The 15,821-nt window shown below is 42.1% G+C and overlaps 1 pseudogene; it reads left to right on the forward strand.

Annotated features, from left to right (window-relative positions):
* The first annotated feature begins 3,203 nt into the window (after nt 1-3,203).
* The window catches only part of LOC136705505 (trichohyalin-like), a 36,017-nt pseudogene continuing 23,399 nt past the window's right edge, over nt 3,204-15,821 (forward strand).

Raw genomic sequence — 15,821 nt, forward strand, 5'->3', positions numbered from 1 at the left:
ATCAGCCTGCTTTTTCTCCCAGTGTAACTCTGCTGATAGGGGAGTCCTGGTATGTACACATTCATGCAGAGCATAGTGAAATAAATTAGAGCAGAATCAGAGATCTATGTGTCCTCCATGTGTCATATCATTGTACACATAATGCACAAGGCTTTCTGTCCTGTTGGAGGCACTATGTTTGTTTCTGAGTGAGTGTGAGAGCTCATTCAGGGTGGAGTGTGATCAGAGCTGATACCTATTGTGCTTAATCAGAGATAAGTGATAAACACAGTCCACATGTTCATTATATTCTTGTTTTTCAGAATACACAGATGATTATTAATCAAAATAAATACCTAGGAATGTCCAGGTTTGCTTGACAGTGGACATTAAACATCAAACACATGCACAACTTAAATGACACATTGTGCTGTTATCAGGGAACATGAGATAAATAGGGGGCCACTGCAGTAATTCCAATCTTCCAAGGCCTGGCCCGATGAGTCCTTGGTGAAGGTGGACATGAACCATTAGAAGAACAGAATGCCTTGCTTCAAATAATACCCCAATTCTGTAAATGGCTTTCAGGCCTTACTTCTATTAACCTACTGTAGGGATTTAAAACTGCTGGCTGGTGTCATGGCATGATGAGAACACTTACAAGTCCTCCAGGTCAGCAGGGGACAGCGTCTTGGCTCCTCACATTGTACTCAGATTAGCAGTGTCCAAAGTGTCAAACTCAAACTCTTCAGCCAAGGACTAGAGCAAGAGGTTTTATATTCACAGTATTATACAGAGGGAGGTGTGCTAAATCAGACAGAGAGAGAGAGAGAGAGAGAAAGATTTTGATTTTAAGCAAGCACCAGTAAAATGCAGAGTCATCACTTCTTTAACTTCACAGTATTTCTGAGCAAAACTTTGTACTATATTCAATGTATTAAATAAAAATACATTTCAAATGTTAAAAATGAGCAATGTATAGACTTTTTATACTGAATTAGACATGTTCTAAAAAGTTGGGACAGGGAAGTTGTCTAGTTCAACAGAAAATAAATAAATTGGCAACAAATCAGTGACATGATTGGGTTAAAAAAAAAAAATATATATATATATATATATATATATATATATATATATATATATATATATATATATATATATATATATCAAAAGTGGGATTCCCATTCGTCCAGTTTATGCTAGTAATGAAAAATCACACAAATTAATAACAATAAAAAAGAATAGACAAGGCCCAAATATCACAAAAAGATTCTTATGTTCGGACGAGGTGGTAAAGAGCAATGAAGAAATGTTTTTCAAATAAACGATAAGGTTTCAGCTGGTTCAGATCTAATATGACACAGCGCCCCCCAGAGACCTGCACTGACATCCTGACCACAGGCTTTTAAAAGACTCCCTCAGTTCCTCCACCCTCCAGACCACTCTGTTCTCACACCAGCGCCACCTGGAGGTCTTATTTTAGTGTTTATATATATATATATATATATACAGCTGTAAAATCAAAATGAAAAGAACTGTTATCAAAGCTAGAACTCACTCAGATCTCTCCCTTTCCCTTATTTCCATGCTGTCCCTGATCACGGAGCTGATGTCATCTGGAGTTTATTTGCAAAGTGCAGTGGATGGAAACATGATGATATTTCATTTAAATTATTTCTTTATTGTGCTGAACATTTGCAAAGGTTTTGGATGGAATCCCAGCTGGAGTTTTTCTGAAGTAAAGCTGGGGAAAGGTTCACCACTGTGAAAGTCTGCATGGTCAAACAGTGAACCAGTTCAAGAATAATGATTCCAGGTAGGCTCTGGACCCACCGCAACCCTGAACTGGATAAGGGTTACAGATAACGAATCAAGGAATCAATGAATGTCAGGAACACGGAGCGGACTGACTGAGGGCGGAAGCATTCGCTAAAACACAGTAAACGTTTATTAACGGAAAATAACACAACAGAGACTTTTAACATAAGGAAAACAGGCTAAACTGGAGACAAGGAAATAAACAGGGTAAATGGGACAGACAGACAACAAAGCGGAACGACTACAAAGGAAATGAAACGACGACAGGGGAAACTTCGGAGACAGACAGATAACATGACCGACTTGACATATAACAATGGAGAACCAACACGACTAAGACCACGACAAAACAAAGGTGAAATGTTCGACAAACAGGACGTGAGACAAGAGGGCTTAAATGCTTGACACAGACGAGACACACCTGGACAGATAACGAGGGGTCAGGTTAACAAATGACAGACGAGGAGGCGGGACAAAGGCGGGACTAGAATAATAACAAACATAGCCATGTGCTAAAAGAGCACATGGCCGGGGAAAACAGACATGACGAGACGAGGGCGTGACAATGAACTTAAAATAGTAAAGAATTAAAAGGTTTTTTTTTATATCATTAAAAATTTTCATTAAAAATATCATTAAAAGCATCAGAGAATCAGGATAAATCTGTAGACATGAGCATACAGCATAGTTTTCTCAAAATGTGAAGGACAGCTTCTGTGTTCAAATGATGTAATAAACTAAACATCCACAGACACAGGGAGATACATGTTTTTAATTGGACAGAGGGGATACATGTCACTACTATTAACCTTTCCTACTTGAAACGTGAATGTCTCCACTGGTATTCCACTAGACCCACAGGGGCTCCACTGGATCTAATATTTACTGTTGCGCATTTGAGGGTCCACTCCCTCTGTGGTGACCGTGTACTTTCTTTCTGCCGGTGCAGAGTGAGGTGGAAGGAGACGTTGACTTTATCAGACAAATTGAGATGGCTTTGTTTTCCTCCGGCTCTTCCCTCAGTCCCTGCGTCTTTATTTGCTGCGCCCGCTCTTGGTTATTCCTCACAGAGCTCGTCTGTGTGATGCCGTACGCTTGGACGTTATCTCCCATGCCTCTTCCTCAGTGTGTGGAGATAAGAGGCTTTCTTGGAGTGAGTTACACTGTTGTGCTGGTGAGGGGAATCAGTGGAGGGGGTTAGACATCATTCAAAAGATCGAAACGAGTCGGCCACTGGCAGAGCCAGAGGAGCGAGGCTCTACTTGTGGCGGAGGAACCGAATGAGTCCCCACATGTCATCTTTCCCTCTCCTCATGGACTGATTAAGGGCCTTCTCTGACTCTCTCTCTCTGTCTTTTTCTTTTCCTTGCTTTCCTCTTCTGCACTCCTGGGACAGATGCTAGGGCATGTTGAAGAAGAAGAAGAAGAAGAAGAAGAAGAAGAATTTTTGGTGCGTCAATTAGGCCCTGCCGAACCTAATACAGGTTTATGCGAGTGTATCGCAATTACCCAAATGAGGCATCTGCATAACTATGATGAAAGAAGAACAGGCGCTCTTCCCAAACTCGCCCCCATGCCTTCCTCTCATCCCACGGATTAGTGGCATACTCAAAATATGGTGAAAGAAACAGGAGGATGGAGGAATAGAGGGAGGCAGATGGGGCCAGGCAAGCTCTCCACACTCTCTCTCTCTCTCCCTCTCTATCTCTCTGAATATAATTGGCGCTCCCAGGAATTGTGTTATTTATCTCGCCCCTTTTAACAAGCTCTCGGAGCAGCCAGCCGGCTGTATTATAGGCAGGGGGATATTGATAGGAGAGAATAGAGCTGGATCGATTGGGAGGCACTGAAACCTGCCAGCAAGGGTTTCCCTTTGACATGGACTCGCCCTCCTCAGGCCACGGCTTCGGGATCCGTGTGTACGGATGAGCGTTGGAAGCTTTGATTAACACGGTCAATCAGCACCAGATGAGCTCAAACTAACAAACAAACATCCTCAGGGTCAAGATTTGATCAAAGACATCATGATGCGTCCCCACGTCCCCAATTACATGTTTGTTGTTGGAGCTGCCGACTTGCAACAAAGTCATACCTAACAACGGATTAGCACAGTCGCTAGCAAATGTTATTTCCAGCCGCATCTAATCGAGTGACAGGGAAATTACCCCGTGTCTAAACAGGGGACAGAAGCGAGGGTTGGGTAATTGCATATCACACTCTTCACTCTCCCTCTGTGGCCCTCAGTGAATGATGATATGGTTTGTGGCGCTGTTGCCTGGTGTCTCCATCACATCGACCCACAGGTAGATGAATGTGTGCAGGGTGAGGCGTTATTTGTTTTGTGCCGCTGATTTTTTTTTCTTCCCTCTCGCACCTTCACCTCGCTATGACACGATCAACACTTTCCCCATCGATCACTCAATTACTGCATTGCATGGGTTGCCTGAGGCTAGGGAGGCTGTGGACAATGTTCACCGCTTACAACAAACCCCACAGTGCCCTCCTCACTGCAGTGCTCCACAGTTCATGCTGCGGTTCGAGGGCGTTCACATTTAGATATAAAGGACCTATTTGACACTGAGCTTTGGTGTGTTCTCCCTGTGTCAGCATGGATTTCCTCCAGGTGCTCTGTTTTCCTCCCACAGTCCAAAAACACACGTTGGTAGGTGGATTGGAGACTCAAAAGTGTCCGTAGGTGTGAATGTGTGAGTGTGTGTTGCCCTGTGAGGGACTGGAGCCCCCTCCAGGGTGTGTTCCTGCCTTGCGCCCAGTGAATAGACTCCGGACCCACCACCGCCCTGAACTGGACAAGGGTTACAGACAATGAATGAATGAATGATGTTGAGCATTTCAGAATGTGTTTTAAAAAAAGGAGCAAAAAGTCACATTTTCCAACAAATATAACAACTGTGCATGGGACTGAACAGACCACATCTTTACAAACAGAAGCCCTTCACCACTTTCCCTTTTCTTACATTGCCAGAAAAATTATTATCATTATTATATACCTAGTATACCTTTAAAGGTACAGCAGTGGTGTTAAATTCCAGTGGTGTTCCCTAAAGGTTTATTACATTCTCTTCCCCGGAAGAAGAGATCAATATTTGTCATTTTTTAAATGATAAAACTGTGTAAAATAAAGAAAGTCATGGAGTTGAAATAATATGAATATGATAATAATATGAAATGAATAATATAAAACAGTGGTTCCCAAACCTCTTCTGCAGTGCCCCCTTTTTTGTAGGTGAAAATATTTTCAAGCACTCCCTGACACACACACACACACACACGGATGCACACACATACACACACACACACACACACAAACATTTTGCTTTTAGACTACACTAGAAAATTATTTTAAACATTTTAAATCAAACTGGCAATATCTTATTGAATAAAACAAAATGTGAAAAATAACAGTTAAATTATTAATAATAGAGTTAAATTAGTACAAGTGTCAAACCTTATTTATCTCATTCACCGGCCTCGCTGGAACCACTAAATACAAACATGTTCCTAATCAAAGCAGTAAAAATGTAACCTTGAGGGTAACACTACAGTGACCTTTTTTTCTGAGGAGGTTGTAAAGTTCTTTTAACATTACACTGAACATCACCTTAGCAGTTAACTATCGTAGCATCTCTGCTAATTAATGGATTGACTCTCAGCTTATGCTGTGCGTTCTTCGTTTTGCACAAACGCACTCTTAACTAAACAAAATAAAAACAAACAATGCCACCCTTATTCACAAAAGAAAACCAAAGAATCCACAAACATTCATTCCTGAATTCACCCATAACATATTTCATTTATGCAAAAAAGTACAACCATAAGCATTTAATATCCAATTAAATCTTACCATCTATTAGCATTGATATGTCTCTAATCCAGTAACAATTCCTTAATATTAATATTAACATTCCTAATTGCTTTAAAGATAATGTAGAACATTCTGAAGAGTTATTGTTCTCAAAGCAAAAAAAAAAAAAAAAAACCTCCTTCTCAATTTTCTTTCCATTCAGAATCTCTGTATCTTTTAATGTGGAGCGGTGTGTGTGAGTAAGAAACGACTGTATCTTTTAAGGTGGAGCGGTGTGTGTGAGTAAGAAGCCACTGTTTCTTTTAAGGTGGAGCGGTGTGTGTGAGTAAGAAGCGACTGTATCTTTTAAGGTGGAGCAGTGTGTGTGAGTAAGAAGCGACTGTATCTTTTAAGGTGGAGCGGTGTGTGTGAGTAAGAAGCGACTGTATCTTTTAAGGTGGAGCGGTGTGTGTGAGTAAGAAGCGACTGTATCTTTTAAGGTGGAGCAGTGTGTGTGAGTAAGAAGCGACTATCTTTTAATGTGGAGCGGTGTGTGTGAGTAAGAAGCGACAGTATCTTTTAAGGTGGAGCGGCGTGTGTGAGTAAGAAGCGACTGCATCTTTTAATGTGGAGCGGTGTGTGTGAGTAAGAAGCGACTGTATCTTTTAAGGTGGAGCAGTGTGTGTGAGTAAGAAGCGACTGTATCTTTTAAGGTGGAGCGGTGTGTGTGAGTAAGAAGCGACTGTATCTTTTAAGGTGGAGCAGTGTGTGTGAGTAAGAAGCGACTATCTTTTAATGTGGAGCGGTGTGTGTGAGTAAGAAGCGACAGTATCTTTTAAGGTGGAGCGGCGTGTGTGAGTAAGAAGCGACTGCATCTTTTAATGTGGAGCGGTGTGTGTGAGTAAGAAGCGACTGTATCTTTTAAGGTGGAGCGGTGTGTGTGAGTAAGAAGTGACTGTATCTTTTAATGTGGAGCGGTGTGTGTGAGTAAGAAGGGACTGTATCTTTTAAGGTGGAGCGGTGTGTGTGAATAAGAAGCGACTGTATCTTTTAAGGTGGAGCGGTGTGTGTGAGTAAGAAGCGACTGTATCTTTTAAGGTGGAGCGGTGTGTGTGAGTAAGAAGTGACTGTATCTTTTAATGTGGAGCGGTGTGTGTGAGTAAGAAGTGACTGTATCTTTTAATGTGGAGCGGTGTGTGTGAGTAAGAAGGGACTGTATCTTTTAAGGTGGAGCGGTGTGTGTGAATAAGAAGCGACTGTATCTTTTAATGTGGAGCGGTGTGTGTGAGTAAGAAGCGACTGTATCTTTTAATGTGGAGTGGTGTGTGTGAGTAAGAAGGGACTGTATCTTTTAAGGTGGAGCGGTGTGTGTGAATAAGAAGCGACTGTATCTTTTAATGTGGAGCGGTGTGTGTGAGTAAGAAGCAACTGTATCTTTTAATGTGGAGTGGTGTGTGTGAGTAAGAAGCGACTGTATCTTGTTGGTGTCTAAAGTGTAAATTGTGTTTATTCACTGTTTGAATTCTTACAGAAACTCATGTGTAACTCGAGCTGTTTAGTTTTGTAGCACTTTCGCTCTGTGTTTAATTTCATGCAGGTAGCACTCTCCTGAATTTAGAGTCAGTTCCACCTTAAGTAATGTGATTGTAACAGCAAAAATAAGTCTGTGTTACCTCCTTATGGAGCAGGAATAGAGCAACATCCATAAACATAATCGACTCTTTCAGCATTCAGATATCTTCCCAGAGTCAAAATGCCTCCTGATGCAGAGAGAGAGAGTGAAAGACTTCCCCTCATTCATTCATTAAAACTGTCTGTAACCGCTTATCCAATTAAGGGTCGCAGTGCTTCCCTCATTTGTATATGCAATTTTTTTAAACATACGCTTGCTGTATTTTTTATTTAAAATGACCATGTATTATTTGTGTTTATTTCCTGTAATATAAGTGTAAGCATAAGTGTATTTGCTGTAATTTATGAGAAAGCCCAGCACCAGCGATACATGTCCCCAAAATTAATATGCCTTATATGCAGTCATTATTACAAACATGTCCCATGTGCTCTCACTGGCCACTTCATGAGGTCCACTGTATATATACACAATTACAGACCATTACCCATCTGGTGTCAACCAATTCCCTATTGGTCAGTTTCTGATCACACCACAGTTGTTGACCAGTAAGTAACCAATGAGAACATTATCACAGGGGAAAGGCTTCTCTTGGAGAACATCTGCTTCCATGAACTGCATATTTACTGAATATATGAATGCATTCTGTTGTTTACAGCTTTGGTCGCCTGTGGTTATTCATTTCTGCAGTTTCTTACTTTGTGGAAGACATTAAGAGGCTTTCATTCATCCACCAATTCATTATTTAGTTAATTCATATATTCATTAATTTAATAAGAAATTTTAGGAGGTGAAGCTTTATTTACTGACAAAAACAGAAAGAACAGATTTAGAACTCAATGCCTGCAACACACAAAGGGTCAACCTATGAAGCCAAGAAGGGGTTTGGTCATCACTTTGGCCCAAAATATGTGAGGAAAGCAAACAGTTAAAAAAAAAATGTATATATATTTCACCATATACCATCCAGAATGACATAGAAGATTCAGGCATTGTGGGAAAAATCTCATTCCATGTTGAGCTAGGCTGGACACCACTGCATATGAGTATGACCTTCCAGCCCTCAGATGGCACTGCATGGGCTATCATTATGCTACTGCAAGAAGTATAGCCACATGGGCTCAGGATTTCAGAGAACACCACTGTCACTAAATCACTGTCACCAGTCTGCAGTTGCATCAAGGAATGCCCCTAAAAAGTTATTCCACAAAGACAAAATCATGCATCAGTTCTATGCAGAAAAGCTGCAAAGTTATCTGGACCCAGCTTCATCTGAGATGCCTCAGAAGAAAGTGGAAATGTGCTGGGCACAGTGAGGTCTATGATTTATCATGTTTTCATGAAAAGCTGATGTTGAGTTCAGCTCAGATATTTATCACCAAAAATACATAAGACAACACCTGTCTGGTATGGTCTGGTGGGGGCATGAGTGCCCATGGAATGGATGAGCTGCTTGTGTGAATGTACCATTATTACATAAGCTCATATAGAGACTTTAGAAAGACACATGCAGAATTCAAGGTAATGTCTGTTTTGAGGAAGTCCATGGTTATTCCAGCAGAACAATGCAAGGTCTCATTCATCATTTGTTACCACAATGTAGCTTTAGATTATATTTGATTTGATTAGGTTAGATTAGGTTAGATTAGATCAGACTGGATTCATTTAGGCAACATTTATTCATTTCCAAGGGCAAATGTAATACAGCAGCATAGGGGCAGAATATATATATTTAAAAAAAAAAATCATTATATGCTAAGTTTAAACTTTCTGGGCTGGTTTTCCAAACTGTGATTAACCTTCCTCTTGTGTTAGGGTCTTGACCAACCCATTTTAGGTTTTAAATGCATACAAGTGCTCCATAAATTTGTTTATTGCATCAAGATGTCATGCCCTTGTTCTGTCTTGTCTGTTGTCCCTGCCATGTGCTCTCTCTGCACATGGCTCTGTTTATTATTGTTCATGTCTCCGCCCTAGTCCCACGTTTGTTCCGCCTCCTCGTCCGTGTCTCATTTGTTACCCTGCCCTCTCATTAGCTGTCCCATGTGTTTCTTGTCTGTAGTTTGCATTTAAGTTCCCTTGTCTCTGTGTGTGTTTGATGGACATTCCATGTTTGCCGGTCTGTCTTGTTGGTTCTTTGATTTGGTCCGCGTTTGCTTATCTGTATTAGCAGTTTCTTGATTTGATTCACATCCCTGGTCTGTATGTTTCTTCCTTGTGCTTTGTGAGTTGTTTGGTTTGTCTATTTGTATTACTCTGTTTAGTTCTGTGTTCTAGTTTAACTCTGTTCTAGTTTAGCCTCTGTAGCTCTCTGTCTGTTTAGCTCTCTCGGTCCAGTTCCCTGTTTGTCCAGTTCTCTCTTTCTGTCCATGTCTCTCTGTCTAGGTCATTTTTTCAAAGTCTCTGTCTAGATCTTTCTTTATCTAAGGTTCCTGTCATGTGGTCCTAGTTTGCCTGTTTTGTTAACTTCTGTTTAATAAAAATCACTGTGTTTTTAGCAAGTGCGTCCGCCTCCCGTCAGTCTGCGCGATCCTGACACAAAACTGTTTGACTTTGTCAGGAAGTTCGATTTCAACAAAATAATACATATATATTTTTTTTACTAAATTATAAAATGCTCTTGTTATAATTAATAATTATGGCTTTTCTGTTATTAGGGTTAATTTTGACCCAGGCATCATTTTAAATCAGAAAACAAAATCAAGTGCCAAATCTGGACTCATAAACACATTCTACACGAACAGCCTACAGCTGGCTCCTCCTACAACCACTCGAGCTTCAGTTAGGGGCTTCTGTCTTTGTCTGTTTCACAAAACAAGGAAAGACAGACATGTCCAGACACGTAAGGCCCAGTCAGTTTAGAGCTTGTGTTTTGTAGAGTGTACATCTCCAGTTTACAGTCCGCAACAATGAACAATTAAAACCAATCATTTCATGGATAAAGAAGAATAACAATGTCAACAAAACATAAGAAACAAATAGGTTGATAATTAATGGTTTTTAGGGGATCTTATGGCTGATTTAAGACACGGGTCAAAACCGACCCATTAACATAAGAGACGGTAACAGAAAGCTAACACACAAGAAATGTTAAGCCCAATCCTGGACTACACAGCATTTTCAATTGTGATATCCCTTTAAATGAGGATAATGTCCAGGACTAACTTAATCCCTATCTGGGAAAACAGCCATCTGAGTTCTAAGAACTGAGAGGAGCTTGCAAGGGGTAAAGTGCAGCCCCAGAAATAGGGAGAAAGAGGGCCAAACAGGCAGGGCTGTCTCCTCGCTCCCTGAATTCCAGCATCTCTTCCCCTAGCCTTGACAGAAGCTGCATTGAGTCATAGCTGATATTCTGTGCATCTCAAAACCCCTGCAGGACATCCTCAAAGTTGTTTTTTGGCTGTCTTCTTACGTGCAGTAATGATTAATCATGGTGAACATGAACACTGGTTGATGCTCTACGCATGTATGTTCATGAAAAATGTTAGATACAGTGAGGAGCTACGGTATCAGGCTGCCACAATCAGTATCCTCAGTTCCCAAATGTCAATTTGTTCTGAGAAAAAACCCTGGAGATATACCTTTGTGCTTTTGTCGTTAAATTAAGCTTTAAGAGAATCAACAAACCACAGATTATTGTTTTCTTTTTTTTTTTTTTTTTTTGAGTTTTTGGAAACAGGTTATTTTCTTTTTTTTTTGCTAATATGATCCTCCAGGAATGTGCAGTAGAGTGGAATAAAACAACACTGACTCTATAGCCGATGTTATTATATCTAGGAAAAGACGGATGTAGATACATGCACGATTGGCTGCAAGACAAGTCCAGCTTACAAGGCAAGTCCACACTGGCCCAATTATCCCGGCCTCCCATTGTCAGAGAGACAGGCTTGTGGTAGCCCTGGTCTCCAGGTCTCCAGATTTCAGAGAGAGGGGAATGCAGCACTAGAGGAACACAGGGGCGCGAGGACCAGCACTGATGCCTGCTGTGCTTGATAGTCTCCTTAATCACATCCTGTTGGCAACGTCACAGCAAATTGTTTCTCGGGGAAGAGAGCAGTGTCACTGATGAGGCCGGCATCTTCTCGTATGCTAAATTAGGTCACATCTGCTCTGGTAATTGCAGGCTAAGATATGCCTTATTTGATGCGTTCTTCTGCAGTCGTGAAGTGAGCCCTCCGCAACAAGACACAGGTCGAAGTGGAGACATTGTATCTTAAACCTGCCGTTGTGTTTATCTAAGGGGGACTCTGAGGCCCTTTAACTTGCTGGAGAGACATTTAGCTAATTTTCTCCCGAGATCCACACATTAGCTAGGACCACCATCTTATCATATCTAGCACAATGCTAACATATCTGGAAAAGTGACAGCAGGAGGAGTTTCCTGCGAGACCTGTGAATCCAGTTACTGTACACAAGTACAGCCACAGTTCCCCATCATTTTTTTTTTATATAATTAAATTAAGACTACATAGAGTTTTTACCTTCAGTTTAAAGATTCAAAATACTTGTGATGCTCCGCTGAGCTGCAATAGAGAGAATTGAGCCTCTGCTGTTGCTATTCTGGCCTCAGTACTGCAGAAAGTTCACCTTGTATCTTTTTGAGGTTTCTAATTTGAAGGAAAATTAACTAAGACAAAGACATTTTCATTGGATAGTTCAAGATAAAGATGGAACACAGCAGAGTTGGGAGTAAGCCCTCACAGTTTGTGAGAGATGAGCTTTGTGAGGTGACGTGAACTGTGTGCAATTTTTAATATGTTCATGAAAAACACTGAATAATTAATCTAAAACACGTGGCTACAATTTAGCCGCTGTACATTTTCATAATTGTCTCAACTTTGCACCCAAAAACAATTTGTATTAATGTCCAGTTTGCTGTAATTTTAGTTAATTATACAAATAATTAGGGTTTAGATTTAGGGTTAAATTTAGCATTAGGTTTAGGGTTAATTTTAGGATTAGGGTTGGGGTTAATGTTAGATTTAGGGTTAGTCAGGGTTAAGATTAGGGGTTAGGATTAGGTGTAGGCTTGTTTAGGCTATGAACAATATTTAGTACACATTTTACAGACTATGGTAATGGCCTTTAAACTCACAACTGTATGAATTCACTCTGAGACCAGGCTGTATTTTCACCGTGCCCAAAGCCAAGTGTAGCCCAGAGGGTATAATCTTTCCTAGATATTGTCATGAATCACTGTTCAATTTCTTTCTTGTGGTTCATTGCTGTAAACACATGACTTTATTTACACACATTGCATACACTGGCAAATGCCATCACTCTTCTGTTTTAGAGGTAAGAATGACAGCTTCCCTGAAATAAACAAAACACAATCATGGTTTTCTCAGGGATCACACTGTGTCTCACTGCTCTGTGCAGACTGCCCTGAGGTTGTGTGTTGACACCGCTGACAAAGGCAGAGGACGGAGTGTGAAGGAATAAACAGTCATGCATTTGGATGTAAGAGGAATTGGCCGCATAGATGACGCAAGGGCGTTGTAAGAGAGAGAGAGAGAGAGAGAGAGAGAGAGAGAGAGAGAGACAGACAGAGAGACAGACAGAGAGAGAGAGAGAGAGAGAGAAGTTATGTTTACATCACTCTGAGTCCAGTTGGCTCTGTTGTGTTTGGGTTAGTGACACAGGAGACCCCTACGGGCGAACGTCCTCAGAAAGAAGGACCCTTTTGAACCTTTTGTTGTGGCTGTCAAAAACCTTCTTTAAAATGTCATTCAGCTCACGCGGCGGCATTGAAAGAGTCCTCAAAAGATGCTTTCAGAAGCAAGGCCTTTTTTCCAGGCATTTCAGTTCGACTGCAGCAGAGGGCTCCGGGGCCCTGGTCATTGTGAGGAGTGTCTCTGCACTGTTGGTGGTCACAGTTCATCAATAAAACCTGATCATCTACTTATCAGACGTGATCAGATGAGTGAAAAACTGCGTTTAACTGTGTTTCTGATTGTTGGCAGGGGCCAGACAGCTCTCCCTCTCAGTTTAGTCCTGATTTAGCTAAACATTCACAGACATCACACTGCAATCCCAGAGATGGAGGACAGAGCCATGGAACAGCACACGGTGTCTATGGGGAACACAGTGTGTGGAAGTGTGTGAGTATTTAGGTGAGCGAGTGAGTGTGTAAGGGAATATGTGTGTGTGTGTGAGTGACTGAATGAGTGTGAGAGTGTGTGAATGGGTGAGCATTTAGGACCATAAAAAGTATGAGTAATTATGTGAGTGTAAGTAATAGGTGAGTGTCTGAGGTGAATGAGTGAGTATGTCATTGAATGAGTGAATGTTTTTGTATATGAGTGATTGAATGTGTGAGTGAGTGAGTGAGTATGTGAGTGATTATATGCTTGGCCTAGTGAGTATTTAGGTCAGTGTGTAAGGAAGTGCATGAGTTAGTATGTGTTTATGTGAGTGACTGAATGAGTATGTGATTGAGTGAGTGAAAGGGTGAGTAAATATGTGCATGAATGGAAAGGTGAGTGAGTTTGTGAGTGCCTGATTGAGTGCATGAGAGAGTGAATGAGTGAGTATGTGTGTATACCTGCTCTGTGGGGTCCTGGGGAATAACAAAACATGCAGAGTAACAGATGGCCTACAGGTTGTAGCTGTAGAACTACAAAGTGCTCTGTGTAGTCAGTGGAGCTGAGAGAGTGGACAGTGAGTGCATTAACCAACTGGTCATCTTGTTCATTAAGTTTTGGTGTTGTGTGATTGTACACATTTTTCTGGGTGATAGAGCAATAAGTCCCCAGCAGTAAGACATGTGTCCACTCCATAAATGTCCACCCAGTCTCACACACACACACCTGTGTACAGTTTCACACACTCACAACTGTGGACAGTTTCACACACTCACCCAGTCACTCACACACTCACACCTGTGGACAGTTTCACACACTTACCCAGTCACTCACACACTCACACCTCTGGACAGTTTCACACACTCACCCAATCACTCACACTCTCACACCTGTGGACAGTGTCACACACTCACCCAGTCACTCACAACTGTGGACAGTTTCACACACTCATCATGTCACTCACACACTCTCACACTCACACCTGTGGACAGATTAACACACTCACCCAGTCACTCACTCACACACACCTGTGGACAGTTTCACACACTCATCATGTCACTCACACACACCCACACCTGTGGACAGTTTCACACACTCATCATGTCACTCACACACTCACACCTGTGGACAGTTTCACACACTCACCCAGTCACTCACACACTCACAACTGTGGACAGTTTCACACACTCACCCAGTCACTCTCACACTCACACCTGTGGACAGATTCACACACTCACCCAGTCACTCACACACTCACCCAGTCACTCACTCACACACACCTATGGACAATGTCACGCACTCATCATGTCACTCACACACTCACCCAGTCACTCACACACTCACACCTGTGGACAGTTTCACACACTCATCATGTCACTCACACACACCCACACCTGTGGAAAGTTTCACACACTCATCATGTCACTCACACACTCACACCTGTGGACAGTTTCACACACTCACCCAGTCACTCACACACTCACAACTGTGGACAGTTTCACACACTCACCCAGTCACTCTCACACTCACACCTGTGGACAGATTCACACACTCACCCAGTCACTCACTCACACACACTTGTGGACAATGTCACGCACTCATCATGTCACTCACACACTCACCCAGTCACTCACACACTCACACCTGTAGGCAGATTCACACACACTCATCATGTCACTCACACACTCACACCTGTGGGCAGATTCACACACTCACCAATCACTCACACACTCACCCAGTCACTCACACACACCCTCACCTGTGGACAGTTTCACACACTCATCATGTCACTCACACACTCACCCAGTCACTCACACACACCCACACCTGTGGACAGTTTCACACACTCATCATGTCACTCACACACACCCACACCTGTGGACAGTTTCACACACTTACCCAGTCACTCACACACTCACACCTCTGGACAGTTTCACACACTCACCCAATCACTCACACTCTCACACCTGTGGACAGTGTCACACACTCACCCAGTCACTCACAACTGTGGACAGTTTCACACACTCATCATGTCACTCACACACTCTCACACTCACACCTGTGGACTGATTAACACACTCACCCAGTCACTCACTCACACACACCTGTGGACAGTTTCACACACTCATCATGTCACTCACACACACCCACACCTGTGGACAGTTTCACACACTCATCATGTCACTCACACACTCACACCTGTGGACAGTTTCACACACTCACCCAGTCACTCACACACTCACAACTGTGGACAGTTTCACACACTCACCCAGTCACTCTCACACTCACACCTGTGGACAGATTCACACACTCACCCAGTCACTCACACACTCACCCAGTCACTCACTCACACACACCTATGGACAATGTCACGCACTCATCATGTCACTCACACACTCACCCAGTCACTCACACACTCACACCTGTGGACAGTTTCACACACTCATCATGTCACTCACACACACCCACACCTGTGGAAAGTTTCACACACTCATCATGTCACTCACAC

This window comes from Hoplias malabaricus, chromosome 8 (assembly GCF_029633855.1).
Source record: "Hoplias malabaricus isolate fHopMal1 chromosome 8, fHopMal1.hap1, whole genome shotgun sequence".
Taxonomy (NCBI): Eukaryota; Metazoa; Chordata; class Actinopteri; order Characiformes; family Erythrinidae; genus Hoplias; species Hoplias malabaricus.